Below are 13,265 nucleotides of genomic sequence, written 5' to 3'. Positions count from 1 at the left end.
CAAATCAAGTACAGTTTTATTCTTTCAGAGATCTGACCTAGAAAATGTAGAGGTCGCAGGCTATAGCCAGCTCAGGGCATGTACTAGACCTTCCGTCCATCCTGCTTGGAATAACTGACTTTTGAGCTGCTGGTGAAGCTCACCTTCCAGGGCCTGGATAGCTCAGTCGGTAGAGCATCAGACTTTTAATCTGAGGGTCCAGGGTTCAAGTCCCTGTTCAGGCAATGCCTTTCCTTTACCCCATGCTCATTGGCCATCACTTCCGCTACCTGATTTCCCTCTGCAACTGCTGCCTCTTGCGTGCTTTGCTTGCAGTAAGCCATAACCGAAACATCAGCTGCTTTCTGTGCATCCCCCGAACTCTCACAGCCTCCCTGCGTCTTGAAACTATTTCTCTTCAACTTTTTCTGCTGTGATATTAAACATGGATTATTCCATGCATAAAAGAGGCATCAAACCGTCAACATTATGCTGGGAATACACCATACGTTTTTTCAGCAGATAGATGGTTCCATAGATAATTTCCAACATGTCCGATCTTATTATCGATCCTTTTTCTCATAGAAATGAATGGAAATTGATCAGAAAAGATAAGAATCGGAAAGTCGATCGGAAATAAGATCGGATAGTAATCGACTGAAAAATGTCGTCGTGTATTCCCAGCATTAGAGTAATTCGCCGGATCCCTTCTCCAGCCTGCACATCTACCCTCAAAGCAGCAATGGAAGGAGCTTCATGCTTACCATGAGCATCAGAAAATTAACAGCTCACGTACCATCTCTCTCCTCCAGTAACCTGCAACCACCAAGACTTTGGCCAACTCCCAAGCACCTCTAGCCAGCGCAGCTTACCAGTACTTCCAGGCACAATAATCACAGGCCCAATTATCAGCACACATGGCAGTGACGTAGACTCATTACTCCATTTTTCAAATTGTATTTTTCATGTATTTTACAAGTGCGGGACTGGCCCACTTGGCAGCCTGCTCCACAAAACACTATGCTGGCATCCCTGGCAGGCTTTGTTTTGCCCTCTTTGCCGCCTTTTCAAATGCTAAGACTCTTTAGCCGCTTATTAACAATGCTTGTTTAGTGGCTGTCTAATTAGCATATGGCATCCCATGATCCTCAGCGGAACACTGTAAACTGCGTTTGTCTCTCCTTAAGGTGATTCCTTTATCCAAGAAAGAGGGGATATTTGCTGGCATTAGCTTGGCTAACTTTGCGCAGTGGCAGTATCATAGCCAATGAGGTTCAACCGAGGCGTGATTATTGCTAATTGAAAACTTTTCCCAATACCCCGCCATGATGACTTGAAATATAGTCAGCATCGGCAATTTTTGACAGTCTCTTCGGAGACTGACTAAGGTGTTTACCAACAGAGAAAGGATTATCTTCAAGGTGCATGATGACTGAGCAGTGCTCGTGTGGTAGAACCGTGGCTGGCACAATAACAACATTTCGTAGCACCTCTTATCTCCAAATCAGTCTTGGCCACAAAATGCTCACTTGTCAGCGTTCTTTCATGAGGGTGAGGTCCAGTGTCTTACTCTCTGGCAAATTTATAAACACCAGCAGGATGACTAAAATGACAAAAGTCCACTTTTCATCTGCAGGTTGCTACTTTTCTAATGCCACATTCCTAAGAGAGAGAACAGTGTTGTTTCTCAGAGGTCTGGCCTGAAAAATTTGGAGGTCACAAGCTCCATTTATTTGCGCTAGATACGATCCCGTGGCCTCTCGCTAGCTCTTTCTGCAAGCGTTGTTGGGGTGCTCAGAAACAGAGCACCGCTGACATTTAGGTTTCGCCGGCCTATAGCTTCTTCTGGCTGGTGTACCATTGTTTTAAAAGTGTCAACAATCAGCCAAGGTGAAGAACCTGATGGTTGAAGGAAACAACAGCGCATTCTGCTGTTTCCCGGCTATCTAGGTGCTATAGACTGCTCATGACTTGCACTAGACCTTAACTTGCGCCCAGCCTGGAAATACTGTAGCTAAACTTTGAGCTGCTGGTGATCGCACCTTTTCAGAGCCTGGATAGCTCAGTCGGTAGAGCATCAGACTTTTAATCTGAGGGTCCAGGGTTCAAGTCCCTGTTCAGGCGATGCTCTCTGCCTTTCGTTATGCTGCGTGTCCTCTCCCTATCTTCCTCAACTGCAGCCTCTTGCGTGCTCCGCTTGCACCAGGCCAAAACACCGATGTCGGCCGCTTTCCATGCCTTCGCTGATTGGTGGCTACCTTTCTAATGCCACCTTCCAAATCAAGTACAGTTTTATTCTTTCAGAGATCTGACCTAGAAAATGTAGAGGTCGCAGGCTATAGCCAGCTCAGGGCATGTACTAGACCTTCCGTCCATCCTGCTTGGAATAACTGACTTTTGAGCTGCTGGTGAAGCTCACCTTCCAGGGCCTGGATAGCTCAGTCGGTAGAGCATCAGACTTTTAATCTGAGGGTCCAGGGTTCAAGTCCCTGTTCAGGCGATGCCTTTCCTTTACCCCATGCTCATTGGCCATCACTTCCGCTACCTGATTTCCCTCTGCAACTGCTGCCTCTTGCGTGCTTTGCTTGCAGTAAGCCATAACCGAAACATCAGCTGCTTTCTGTGCATCCCCCGAACTCTCACAGCCTCCCTGCGTCTTGAAACTATTTCTCTTCAACTTTTTCTGCTGTGATATTAAACATGGATTATTCCATGCATAAAAGAGGCATCAAACCGTCAACATTATGCTGGGAATACACCATACGTTTTTTCAGCAGATAGATGGTTCCATAGATAATTTCCAACATGTCCGATCTTATTATCGATCCTTTTTCTCATAGAAATGAATGGAAATTGATCAGAAAAGATAAGAATCGGAAAGTCGATCGGAAATAAGATCGGATAGTAATCGACTGAAAAATGTCGTCGTGTATTCCCAGCATTAGAGTAATTCGCCGGATCCCTTCTCCAGCCTGCACATCTACCCTCAAAGCAGCAATGGAAGGAGCTTCATGCTTACCATGAGCATCAGAAAATTAACAGCTCACGTACCATCTCTCTCCTCCAGTAACCTGCAACCACCAAGACTTTGGCCAACTCCCAAGCACCTCTAGCCAGCGCAGCTTACCAGTACTTCCAGGCACAATAATCACAGGCCCAATTATCAGCACACATGGCAGTGACGTAGACTCATTACTCCATTTTTCAAATTGTATTTTTCATGTATTTTACAAGTGCGGGACTGGCCCACTTGGCAGCCTGCTCCACAAAACACTATGCTGGCATCCCTGGCAGGCTTTGTTTTGCCCTCTTTGCCGCCTTTTCAAATGCTAAGACTCTTTAGCCGCTTATTAACAATGCTTGTTTAGTGGCTGTCTAATTAGCATATGGCATCCCATGATCCTCAGCGGAACACTGTAAACTGCGTTTGTCTCTCCTTAAGGTGATTCCTTTATCCAAGAAAGAGGGGATATTTGCTGGCATTAGCTTGGCTAACTTTGCGCAGTGGCAGTATCATAGCCAATGAGGTTCAACTGAGGCGTGATTATTGCTAATTGAAAACTTTTCCCAATACCCTGCCATGATGACTTGAAATATAGTCAGCATCGGCAATTTTTGACAGTCTCTTCGGAGACTGACTAAGGTGTTTACCAACAGAGAAAGGATTATCTTCAAGGTGCATGATGACTGAGCAGTGCTCGTGTGGTAGTACCGTGGCTGGCACAATAACAACATTTCGTAGCACCGCTTATCTCCAAATCAGTCTTGGCCACAAAATGCTCACTTGTCAGCGTTCTTTCATGAGGGTGAGGTCCAGTGTCTTACTCTCTGGCAAATTTATAAACACCAGCAGGATGACTAAAATGACAAAAGTCCACTTTTCATCTGCAGGTTGCTACTTTTCTAATGCCACATTCCTAAGAGAGAGAACAGTGTTGTTTCTCAGAGGTCTGGCCTGAAAAATTTGGAGGTCACAAGCTCCATTTATTTGCGCTAGATACGATCCCGTGGCCTCTCGCTAGCTCTTTCTGCAAGCGTTGTTGGGGTGCTCAGAAACAGAGCACCGCTGACATTTAGGTTTCGCCGGCCTATAGCTTCTTCTGGCTGGTGTACCATTGTTTTAAAAGTGTCAACAATCAGCCAAGGTGAAGAACCTGATGGTTGAAGGAAACAACAGCGCATTCTGCTGTTTCCCGGCTATCTAGGTGCTATAGACTGCTCATGACTTGCACTAGACCTTAACTTGCGCCCAGCCTGGAAATACTGTAGCTAAACTTTGAGCTGCTGGTGATCGCACCTTTTCAGAGCCTGGATAGCTCAGTCGGTAGAGCATCAGACTTTTAATCTGAGGGTCCAGGGTTCAAGTCCCTGTTCAGGCGATGCTCTCTGCCTTTCGTTATGCTGCGTGTCCTCTCCCTATCTTCCTCAACTGCAGCCTCTTGCGTGCTCCGCTTGCACCAGGCCAAAACACCGATGTCGGCCGCTTTCCATGCCTTCGCTGATTGGTGGCTACCTTTCTAATGCCACCTTCCAAATCAAGTACAGTTTTATTCTTTCAGAGATCTGACCTAGAAAATGTAGAGGTCGCAGGCTATAGCCAGCTCAGGGCATGTACTAGACCTTCCGTCCATCCTGCTTGGAATAACTGACTTTTGAGCTGCTGGTGAAGCTCACCTTCCAGGGCCTGGATAGCTCAGTCGGTAGAGCATCAGACTTTTAATCTGAGGGTCCAGGGTTCAAGTCCCTGTTCAGGCGATGCCTTTCCTTTACCCCATGCTCATTGGCCATCACTTCCGCTACCTGATTTCCCTCTGCAACTGCTGCCTCTTGCGTGCTTTGCTTGCAGTAAGCCATAACCGAAACATCAGCTGCTTTCTGTGCATCCCCCGAACTCTCACAGCCTCCCTGCGTCTTGAAACTATTTCTCTTCAACTTTTTCTGCTGTGATATTAAACATGGATTATTCCATGCATAAAAGAGGCATCAAACCGTCAACATTATGCTGGGAATACACCATACGTTTTTTCAGCAGATAGATGGTTCCATAGATAATTTCCAACATGTCCGATCTTATTATCGATCCTTTTTCTCATAGAAATGAATGGAAATTGATCAGAAAAGATAAGAATCGGAAAGTCGATCGGAAATAAGATCGGATAGTAATCGACTGAAAAATGTCGTCGTGTATTCCCAGCATTAGAGTAATTCGCCGGATCCCTTCTCCAGCCTGCACATCTACCCTCAAAGCAGCAATGGAAGGAGCTTCATGCTTACCATGAGCATCAGAAAATTAACAGCTCACGTACCATCTCTCTCCTCCAGTAACCTGCAACCACCAAGACTTTGGCCAACTCCCAAGCACCTCTAGCCAGCGCAGCTTACCAGTACTTCCAGGCACAATAATCACAGGCCCAATTATCAGCACACATGGCAGTGACGTAGACTCATTACTCCATTTTTCAAATTGTATTTTTCATGTATTTTACAAGTGCGGGACTGGCCCACTTGGCAGCCTGCTCCACAAAACACTATGCTGGCATCCCTGGCAGGCTTTGTTTTGCCCTCTTTGCCGCCTTTTCAAATGCTAAGACTCTTTAGCCGCTTATTAACAATGCTTGTTTAGTGGCTGTCTAATTAGCATATGGCATCCCATGATCCTCAGCGGAACACTGTAAACTGCGTTTGTCTCTCCTTAAGGTGATTCCTTTATCCAAGAAAGAGGGGATATTTGCTGGCATTAGCTTGGCTAACTTTGCGCAGTGGCAGTATCATAGCCAATGAGGTTCAACCGAGGCGTGATTATTGCTAATTGAAAGCTTTTCCCAATACCCCGCCATGATGACTTGAAATATAGTCAGCATCGGCAATTTTTGACAGTCTCTTCGGAGACTGACTAAGGTGTTTACCAACAGAGAAAGGATTATCTTCAAGGTGCATGATGACTGAGCAGTGCTCGTGTGGTAGAACCGTGGCTGGCACAATAACAACATTTCGTAGCACCTCTTATCTCCAAATCAGTCTTGGCCACAAAATGCTCACTTGTCAGCGTTCTTTCATGAGGGTGAGGTCCAGTGTCTTACTCTCTGGCAAATTTATAAACACCAGCAGGATGACTAAAATGACAAAAGTCCACTTTTCATCTGCAGGTTGCTACTTTTCTAATGCCACATTCCTAAGAGAGAGAACAGTGTTGTTTCTCAGAGGTCTGGCCTGAAAAATTTGGAGGTCACAAGCTCCATTTATTTGCGCTAGATACGATCCCGTGGCCTCTCGCTAGCTCTTTCTGCAAGCGTTGTTGGGGTGCTCAGAAACAGAGCACCGCTGACATTTAGGTTTCGCCGGCCTATAGCTTCTTCTGGCTGGTGTACCATTGTTTTAAAAGTGTCAACAATCATCCAAGGTGAAGAACCTGATGGTTGAAGGAAACAACAGCGCATTCTGCTGTTTCCCGGCTATCTAGGTGCTATAGACTGCTCATGACTTGCACTAGACCTTAACTTGCGCCCAGCCTGGAAATACTGTAGCTAAACTTTGAGCTGCTGGTGATCACACCTTTTCAGAGCCTGGATAGCTCAGTCGGTAGAGCATCAGACTTTTAATCTGAGGGTCCAGGGTTCAAGTCCCTGTTCAGGCGATGCTCTCTGCCTTTTGTTATGCTTCGTGTCCTCTCCCTATCTTCCTCAACTGCAGCCTCTTGCGTGCTCCGCTTGCACCAGGCCAAAACACCGATGTCGGCCGCTTTCCATGCCTTCGCTGATTGGTGGCTACCTTTCTAATTCCACCTTCCAAATCAAGTACAGTTTTATTCTTTCAGAGATCTGACCTAGAAAATGTAGAGGTCACAGGCTATAGCCAGCTCAGGGCATGTACTAGACCTTCCGTCCATCCTGCTTGGAATAACTGACTTTTGAGCTGCTGGTGAAGCTCACCTTTCAGGGCCTGGATAGCTCAGTCGGTAGAGCATCAGACTTTTAATCTGAGGGTCCAGGGTTCAAGTCCCTGTTCAGGCGATGCCTTTCCTTTACCCCATGCTCATTGGCCATCACTTCCGCTACCTGAGTTCCCTCTGCAACTGCTGCCTCTTGCGTGCTTTGCTTGCAGTAAGCCATAACCGAAACATCGGCCGCTTTCTGTGCATCCCCCGAACTCTCACAGCCTCCCTGCGTCTTGAATCTATTTCTCTTCAACTTTTTCTGCTGTGATATTAAACATGGATTATTCCATGCATAAAAGAGGCATCAAACCGTCAACATTATGCTGGGAATACACCATAAGTTTTTTCAGCAGATAGATGGTTCCATAGATAATTTCCAACATGTCCGATCTTATTATCGATCCTTTTTCTCATCGATTTCTCATAGAAATGAATGGAAATTGATCAGAAAAGATAAGAATCGGAAAGTCGATCGGAAATAAGATCGGATAGTAATCGACTGAAAAATGTCGTCGTGTATTCCCAGCATTAGAGTAATTCGCCGGATCCCTTCTCCAGCCTGCACATCTACCCTCAAAGCAGCAATGGAAGGAGCTTCATGTTTACCATGAGCATCAGAAAATTAACAGCTCACATACCATCTCTCTCCTCCAGTAACCTGCAACCACCAAGACTTTGGCCAACTCCCAAGCACCTCTAGCCAGCGCAGCTTACCAGTACTTCCAGGCACAATAATCACAGGCCCAATTATCAGCACACATGGCAGTGACGTAGACTCATTACTCCATTTTTCAAATTGTATTTTTCATGTATTTTACAAGTGCGGGACTGGCCCAATTGGCACCCTTCTCCACAAAACACTATGCTGGCATCCCTGGCAGGCTTTGTTTTGCCCTCTTTGCCGCCTTTTCAAATGCTAAGACTCTTTAGCCGCTTATTAACAATGCTTGTTTAGTGGCTGTCTAATTAGCATATGGCATCCCATGATCCTCAGCGGAACACTGTAAACTGCGTTTGTCTCTCCTTAAGGTGATTCCTTTATCCAAGAAAGAGGGGATATTTGCTGGCATTAGCTTGGCTAACTTTGCGCAGTGGCAGTATCATAGCCAATGAGGTTCAACCGAGGCGTGATTATTGCTAATTGAAAACTTTTCCCAATACCCCGCCATGATGACTTGAAATATAGTCAGCATCGGCAAGTTTTGACAGTCTCTTCGGAAACTGACTAAGGTGTTTACCAACAGAGAAAGGATTATCTTCAAGGTGCATGATGACTGAGCAGTGCTCGTGTGGTGGTACCGTGGCTGGCACAATAACAACATTTCGTAGCACCTCTTATCTCCAAATCAGTCTTGGCAACAAAATGCTCACTTGTCAGCGTTCTTTCATGAGGGTGAGGTCCAGTGTCTTACTCTCTGGCAAATTTATAAACACCAGCAGGATGACTAAAATGACAAAAGTCCACTTTTCATCTGCAGGTTGCTACTTTTCTAATGCCACATTCCTAAGAGAGAGAACAGTGTTGTTTCTCAGAGGTCTGGCCTGAAAAATTTGGAGGTCACAAGCTCCATTTATTTGCGCTAGATACGATCCCGTGGCCTCTCGCTAGCTCTTTCTGCAAGCGTTGTTGGGGTGCTCAGAAACAGAGCACCGCTGACATTTAGGTTTCGCCGGCCTATAGCTTCTTCTGGCTGGTGTACCATTGTTTTAAAAGTGTCAACAATCAGCCAAGGTGAAGAACCTGATGGTTGAAGGAAACAACAGCGCATTCTGCTGTTTCCCGGCTATCTAGGTGCTATAGACTGCTCATGACTTGCACTAGACCTTAACTTGCGCCCAGCCTTGCAATACTGTAGCTAAACTTTGAGCTGCTGGTGATCGCACCTTTTCAGAGCCTGGATAGCTCAGTCGGTAGAGCATCAGACTTTTAATCTGAGGGTCCAGGGTTCAAGTCCCTGTTCAGGCGATGCTCTCTGTGCTTCGTGTCCTCTCCCTATCTTCCTCAACTGCAGCCTCTTGCGTGCTCCGCTTGCACCAGGCCAAAACACCGATGTCGGCCGCTTTCCATGCCTTCGCTGATTGGTGGCTACCTTTCTAATGCCACCTTCCAAATCAAGTACAGTTTTATTCTTTCAGAGATCTGATCTAGAAAATGTAGAGGTCGCAGGCTATAGCCAGCTCAGGGCATGTACTAGACCTTCCGTCCATCCTGCTTGGAATAACTGACTTTTGAGCTGCTGGTGAAGCCCACCTTCCAGGGCCTGGATAGCTCAGTCGGTAGAGCATCAGACTTTTAATCTGAGGGTCCAGGGTTCAAGTCCCTGTTCAGGCGATGCCTTTCCTTTACCCCATGCTCATTGGCCATCACTTCCGCTACCTGAGTTCCCTCTGCAACTGCTGCCTCTTGCGTGCTTTGCTTGCAGTAAGCCATAACCGAAACATCAGCTGCTTTCTGTGCATCCCCCGAACTCTCACAGCCTCCCTGCGTCTTGAATCTATTTCTCTTCAACTTTTTCTGCTGTGATATTAAACATGGATTATTCCATGCATAAAAGAGGCATCAAACCGTCAACATTATGCTGGGAATACACCATACGTTTTTTCAGCAGATAGATGGTTCCATAGATAATTTCCAACATGTCCGATCTTATTATCGATCCTTTTTCTCATAGAAATGAATGGAAATTGATCAGAAAAGATAAGAATCGGAAAGTCGATCGGAAATAAGATCGGATAGTAATCGACTGAAAAATGTCGTCGTGTATTCCCAGCATTAGAGTAATTCGCCGGATCCCTTCTCCAGCCTGCACATCTACCCTCAAAGCAGCAATGGAAGGAGCTTCATGCTTACCATGAGCATCAGAAAATTAACAGCTCACGTACCATCTCTCTCCTCCAGTAACCTGCAACCACCAAGACTTTGGCCAACTCCCAAGCACCTCTAGCCAGCGCAGCTTACCAGTACTTCCAGGCACAATAATCACAGGCCCAATTATCAGCACACATGGCAGTGACGTAGACTCATTACTCCATTTTTCAAATTGTATTTTTCATGTATTTTACAAGTGCGGGACTGGCCCACTTGGCAGCCTGCTCCACAAAACACTATGCTGGCATCCCTGGCAGGCTTTGTTTTGCCCTCTTTGCCGCCTTTTCAAATGCTAAGACTCTTTAGCCGCTTATTAACAATGCTTGTTTAGTGGCTGTCTAATTAGCATATGGCATCCCATGATCCTCAGCGGAACACTGTAAACTGCGTTTGTCTCTCCTTAAGGTGATTCCTTTATCCAAGAAAGAGGGGATATTTGCTGGCATTAGCTTGGCTAACTTTGCGCAGTGGCAGTATCATAGCCAATGAGGTTCAACTGAGGCGTGATTATTGCTAATTGAAAACTTTTCCCAATACCCTGCCATGATGACTTGAAATATAGTCAGCATCGGCAATTTTTGACAGTCTCTTCGGAGACTGACTAAGGTGTTTACCAACAGAGAAAGGATTATCTTCAAGGTGCATGATGACTGAGCAGTGCTCGTGTGGTAGTACCGTGGCTGGCACAATAACAACATTTCGTAGCACCGCTTATCTCCAAATCAGTCTTGGCCACAAAATGCTCACTTGTCAGCGTTCTTTCATGAGGGTGAGGTCCAGTGTCTTACTCTCTGGCAAATTTATAAACACCAGCAGGATGACTAAAATGACAAAAGTCCACTTTTCATCTGCAGGTTGCTACTTTTCTAATGCCACATTCCTAAGAGAGAGAACAGTGTTGTTTCTCAGAGGTCTGGCCTGAAAAATTTGGAGGTCACAAGCTCCATTTATTTGCGCTAGATACGATCCCGTGGCCTCTCGCTAGCTCTTTCTGCAAGCGTTGTTGGGGTGCTCAGAAACAGAGCACCGCTGACATTTAGGTTTCGCCGGCCTATAGCTTCTTCTGGCTGGTGTACCATTGTTTTAAAAGTGTCAACAATCAGCCAAGGTGAAGAACCTGATGGTTGAAGGAAACAACAGCGCATTCTGCTGTTTCCCGGCTATCTAGGTGCTATAGACTGCTCATGACTTGCACTAGACCTTAACTTGCGCCCAGCCTGGAAATACTGTAGCTAAACTTTGAGCTGCTGGTGATCGCACCTTTTCAGAGCCTGGATAGCTCAGTCGGTAGAGCATCAGACTTTTAATCTGAGGGTCCAGGGTTCAAGTCCCTGTTCAGGCGATGCTCTCTGCCTTTCGTTATGCTTCGTGTCCTCTCCCTATCTTCCTCAACTGCAGCCTCTTGCGTGCTCCGCTTGCACCAGGCCAAAACACCGATGTCGGCCGCTTTCCATGCCTTCGCTGATTGGTGGCTACCTTTCTAATGCCACCTTCCAAATCAAGTACAGTTTTATTCTTTCAGAGATCTGACCTAGAAAATGTAGAGGTCGCAGGCTATAGCCAGCTCAGGGCATGTACTAGACCTTCCGTCCATCCTGCTTGGAATAACTGACTTTTGAGCTGCTGGTGAAGCCCACCTTCCAGGGCCTGGATAGCTCAGTCGGTAGAGCATCAGACTTTTAATCTGAGGGTCCAGGGTTCAAGTCCCTGTTCAGGCGATGCCTTTCCTTTACCCCATGCTCATTGGCCATCACTTCCGCTACCTGAGTTCCCTCTGCAACTGCTGCCTCTTGCGTGCTTTGCTTGCAGTAAGCCATAACCGAAACATCAGCCGCTTTCTGTGCATCCCCCGAACTCTCACAGCCTCCCTGCGTCTTGAAACTATTTCTCTTCAACTTTTTCTGCTGTGATATTAAACATGGATTATTCCATGCATAAAAGAGGCATCAAACCGTCAACATTATGCTGGGAATACACCATAAGTTTTTTCAGCAGCTAGATGGTTCCATAGATAATTTCCAACATGTCCGATCTTATTATCGATCCTTTTTCTCATAGAAATGAATTGAAATTGATCAGAAAAGATAAGAATCGGAAAGTCGATCGGAAATAAGATCGGATAGTAATCGACTGAAAAATGTCGTCGTGTATTCCCAGCATTAGAGTAATTCGCCGGATCCGTTCTCCAGCCTGCACATCTACCCTCAAAGCAGCAATGGAAGGAGCTTCATGTTTACCATGAGCATCAGAAAATTAACAGCTCACATACCATCTCTCTCCTCCAGTAACCTGCAACCACCAAGACTTTGGCCAACTCCCAAGCACCTCTAGCCAGCGCAGCTTACCAGTACTTCCAGGCACAATAATCACAGGCCCAATTATCAGCACACATGGCAGTGACGTAGACTCATTACTCCATTTTTCAAATTGTATTTTTCATGTATTTTACAAGTGCGGGACTGGCCCAATTGGCACCCTTCTCCACAAAACACTATGCTGGCATCCCTGGCAGGCTTTGTTTTGCCCTCTTTGCCGCCTTTTCAAATGCTAAGACTCTTTAGCCGCTTATTAACAATGCTTGTTTAGTGGCTGTCTAATTAGCATATGGCATCCCATGATCCTCAGCGGAACACTGTAAACTGCGTTTGTCTCTCCTTAAGGTGATTCCTTTATCCAAGAAAGAGGGGATATTTGCTGGCATTAGCTTGGCTAACTTTGCGCAGTGGCAGTATCATAGCCAATGAGGTTCAACTGAGGCGTGATTATTGCTAATTGAAAACTTTTCCCAATACCCCGCCATGATGACTTGAAATATAGTCAGCATCGGCAAGTTTTGACAGTCTCTTCGGAGACTGACTAAGGTGTTTACCAACAGAGAAAGGATTATCTTCAAGGTGCATGATGACTGAGCAGTGCTCGTGTGGTAGTACCGTGGCTGGCACAATAACAACATTTCGTAGCACCTCTTATCTCCAAATCAGTCTTGGCAACAAAATGCTCACTTGTCAGCGTTCTTTCATGAGGGTGAGGTCCAGTGTCTTACTCTCTGGCAAATTTATAAACACCAGCAGGATGACTAAAATGACAAAAGTCCACTTTTCATCTGCAGGTTGCTACTTTTCTAATGCCACATTCCTAAGAGAGAGAACAGTGTTGTTTCTCAGAGGTCTGGCCTGAAAAATTTGGAGGTCACAAGCTCCATTTATTTGCGCTAGATACGATCCCGTGGCCTCTCGCTAGCTCTTTCTGCAAGCGTTGTTGGGGTGCTCAGAAACAGAGCACCGCTGACATTTAGGTTTCGCCGGCCTATAGCTTCTTCTGGCTGGTGTACCATTGTTTTAAAAGTGTCAACAATCAGCCAAGGTGAAGAACCTGATGGTTGAAGGAAACAACAACGCATTCTGCTGTTTCCCGGCTATCTAGGTGCTATAGACTGCTCATGACTTGCACTAGACCTTAACTTGCGCCCAGCCTGGAAATACT

The 13,265-nt window shown here is 46.0% G+C and overlaps 17 non-coding genes across 17 annotated transcripts; all 17 read left to right on the top strand.

Annotated features, from left to right (window-relative positions):
- Positions 1-151: 151 nt before the first annotated feature.
- On the top strand, positions 152-224 carry TRNAK-UUU (transfer RNA lysine (anticodon UUU)). The gene has a single exon. It is a non-coding gene; the product is annotated as a tRNA-Lys (tRNA).
- A 993-nt stretch (positions 225-1,217) lies between these two features.
- On the top strand, positions 1,218-1,358 carry LOC137564584 (U4 spliceosomal RNA). The gene has a single exon (XR_011030681.1). It is a non-coding gene; the product is annotated as a U4 spliceosomal RNA (small nuclear RNA).
- A 672-nt stretch (positions 1,359-2,030) lies between these two features.
- TRNAK-UUU (transfer RNA lysine (anticodon UUU)) lies at positions 2,031-2,103 on the top strand. The gene has a single exon. It is a non-coding gene; the product is annotated as a tRNA-Lys (tRNA).
- Positions 2,104-2,406: 303 nt separating this feature from the next.
- Positions 2,407-2,479, top strand: TRNAK-UUU (transfer RNA lysine (anticodon UUU)). The gene has a single exon. It is a non-coding gene; the product is annotated as a tRNA-Lys (tRNA).
- Positions 2,480-3,472: 993 nt separating this feature from the next.
- On the top strand, positions 3,473-3,613 carry LOC137564767 (U4 spliceosomal RNA). The gene has a single exon (XR_011030841.1). It is a non-coding gene; the product is annotated as a U4 spliceosomal RNA (small nuclear RNA).
- A 672-nt stretch (positions 3,614-4,285) lies between these two features.
- TRNAK-UUU (transfer RNA lysine (anticodon UUU)) lies at positions 4,286-4,358 on the top strand. The gene has a single exon. It is a non-coding gene; the product is annotated as a tRNA-Lys (tRNA).
- A 303-nt stretch (positions 4,359-4,661) lies between these two features.
- TRNAK-UUU (transfer RNA lysine (anticodon UUU)) lies at positions 4,662-4,734 on the top strand. The gene has a single exon. It is a non-coding gene; the product is annotated as a tRNA-Lys (tRNA).
- A 993-nt stretch (positions 4,735-5,727) lies between these two features.
- On the top strand, positions 5,728-5,868 carry LOC137564713 (U4 spliceosomal RNA). The gene has a single exon (XR_011030794.1). It is a non-coding gene; the product is annotated as a U4 spliceosomal RNA (small nuclear RNA).
- Positions 5,869-6,540: 672 nt separating this feature from the next.
- On the top strand, positions 6,541-6,613 carry TRNAK-UUU (transfer RNA lysine (anticodon UUU)). The gene has a single exon. It is a non-coding gene; the product is annotated as a tRNA-Lys (tRNA).
- Positions 6,614-6,916: 303 nt separating this feature from the next.
- Positions 6,917-6,989, top strand: TRNAK-UUU (transfer RNA lysine (anticodon UUU)). The gene has a single exon. It is a non-coding gene; the product is annotated as a tRNA-Lys (tRNA).
- Positions 6,990-7,993: 1,004 nt separating this feature from the next.
- Positions 7,994-8,134, top strand: LOC137564816 (U4 spliceosomal RNA). Its single transcript, XR_011030886.1, has one exon. It is a non-coding gene; the product is annotated as a U4 spliceosomal RNA (small nuclear RNA).
- Positions 8,135-8,806: 672 nt separating this feature from the next.
- TRNAK-UUU (transfer RNA lysine (anticodon UUU)) lies at positions 8,807-8,879 on the top strand. The gene has a single exon. It is a non-coding gene; the product is annotated as a tRNA-Lys (tRNA).
- Positions 8,880-9,172: 293 nt separating this feature from the next.
- Positions 9,173-9,245, top strand: TRNAK-UUU (transfer RNA lysine (anticodon UUU)). The gene has a single exon. It is a non-coding gene; the product is annotated as a tRNA-Lys (tRNA).
- A 993-nt stretch (positions 9,246-10,238) lies between these two features.
- Positions 10,239-10,379, top strand: LOC137564766 (U4 spliceosomal RNA). The gene has a single exon (XR_011030840.1). It is a non-coding gene; the product is annotated as a U4 spliceosomal RNA (small nuclear RNA).
- A 672-nt stretch (positions 10,380-11,051) lies between these two features.
- On the top strand, positions 11,052-11,124 carry TRNAK-UUU (transfer RNA lysine (anticodon UUU)). The gene has a single exon. It is a non-coding gene; the product is annotated as a tRNA-Lys (tRNA).
- A 303-nt stretch (positions 11,125-11,427) lies between these two features.
- TRNAK-UUU (transfer RNA lysine (anticodon UUU)) lies at positions 11,428-11,500 on the top strand. The gene has a single exon. It is a non-coding gene; the product is annotated as a tRNA-Lys (tRNA).
- A 993-nt stretch (positions 11,501-12,493) lies between these two features.
- LOC137564786 (U4 spliceosomal RNA) lies at positions 12,494-12,634 on the top strand. The gene has a single exon (XR_011030858.1). It is a non-coding gene; the product is annotated as a U4 spliceosomal RNA (small nuclear RNA).
- The last annotated feature ends 631 nt before the right edge of the window (positions 12,635-13,265 follow it).

Source organism: Hyperolius riggenbachi, chromosome 3 (genome assembly GCF_040937935.1).
Source record: "Hyperolius riggenbachi isolate aHypRig1 chromosome 3, aHypRig1.pri, whole genome shotgun sequence".
In the NCBI taxonomy this organism is placed as follows: Eukaryota; Metazoa; Chordata; class Amphibia; order Anura; family Hyperoliidae; genus Hyperolius; species Hyperolius riggenbachi.
Note: the sequence above shows the minus strand (reverse complement) of the source record. Positions and strands in the feature narration are given on the sequence as shown.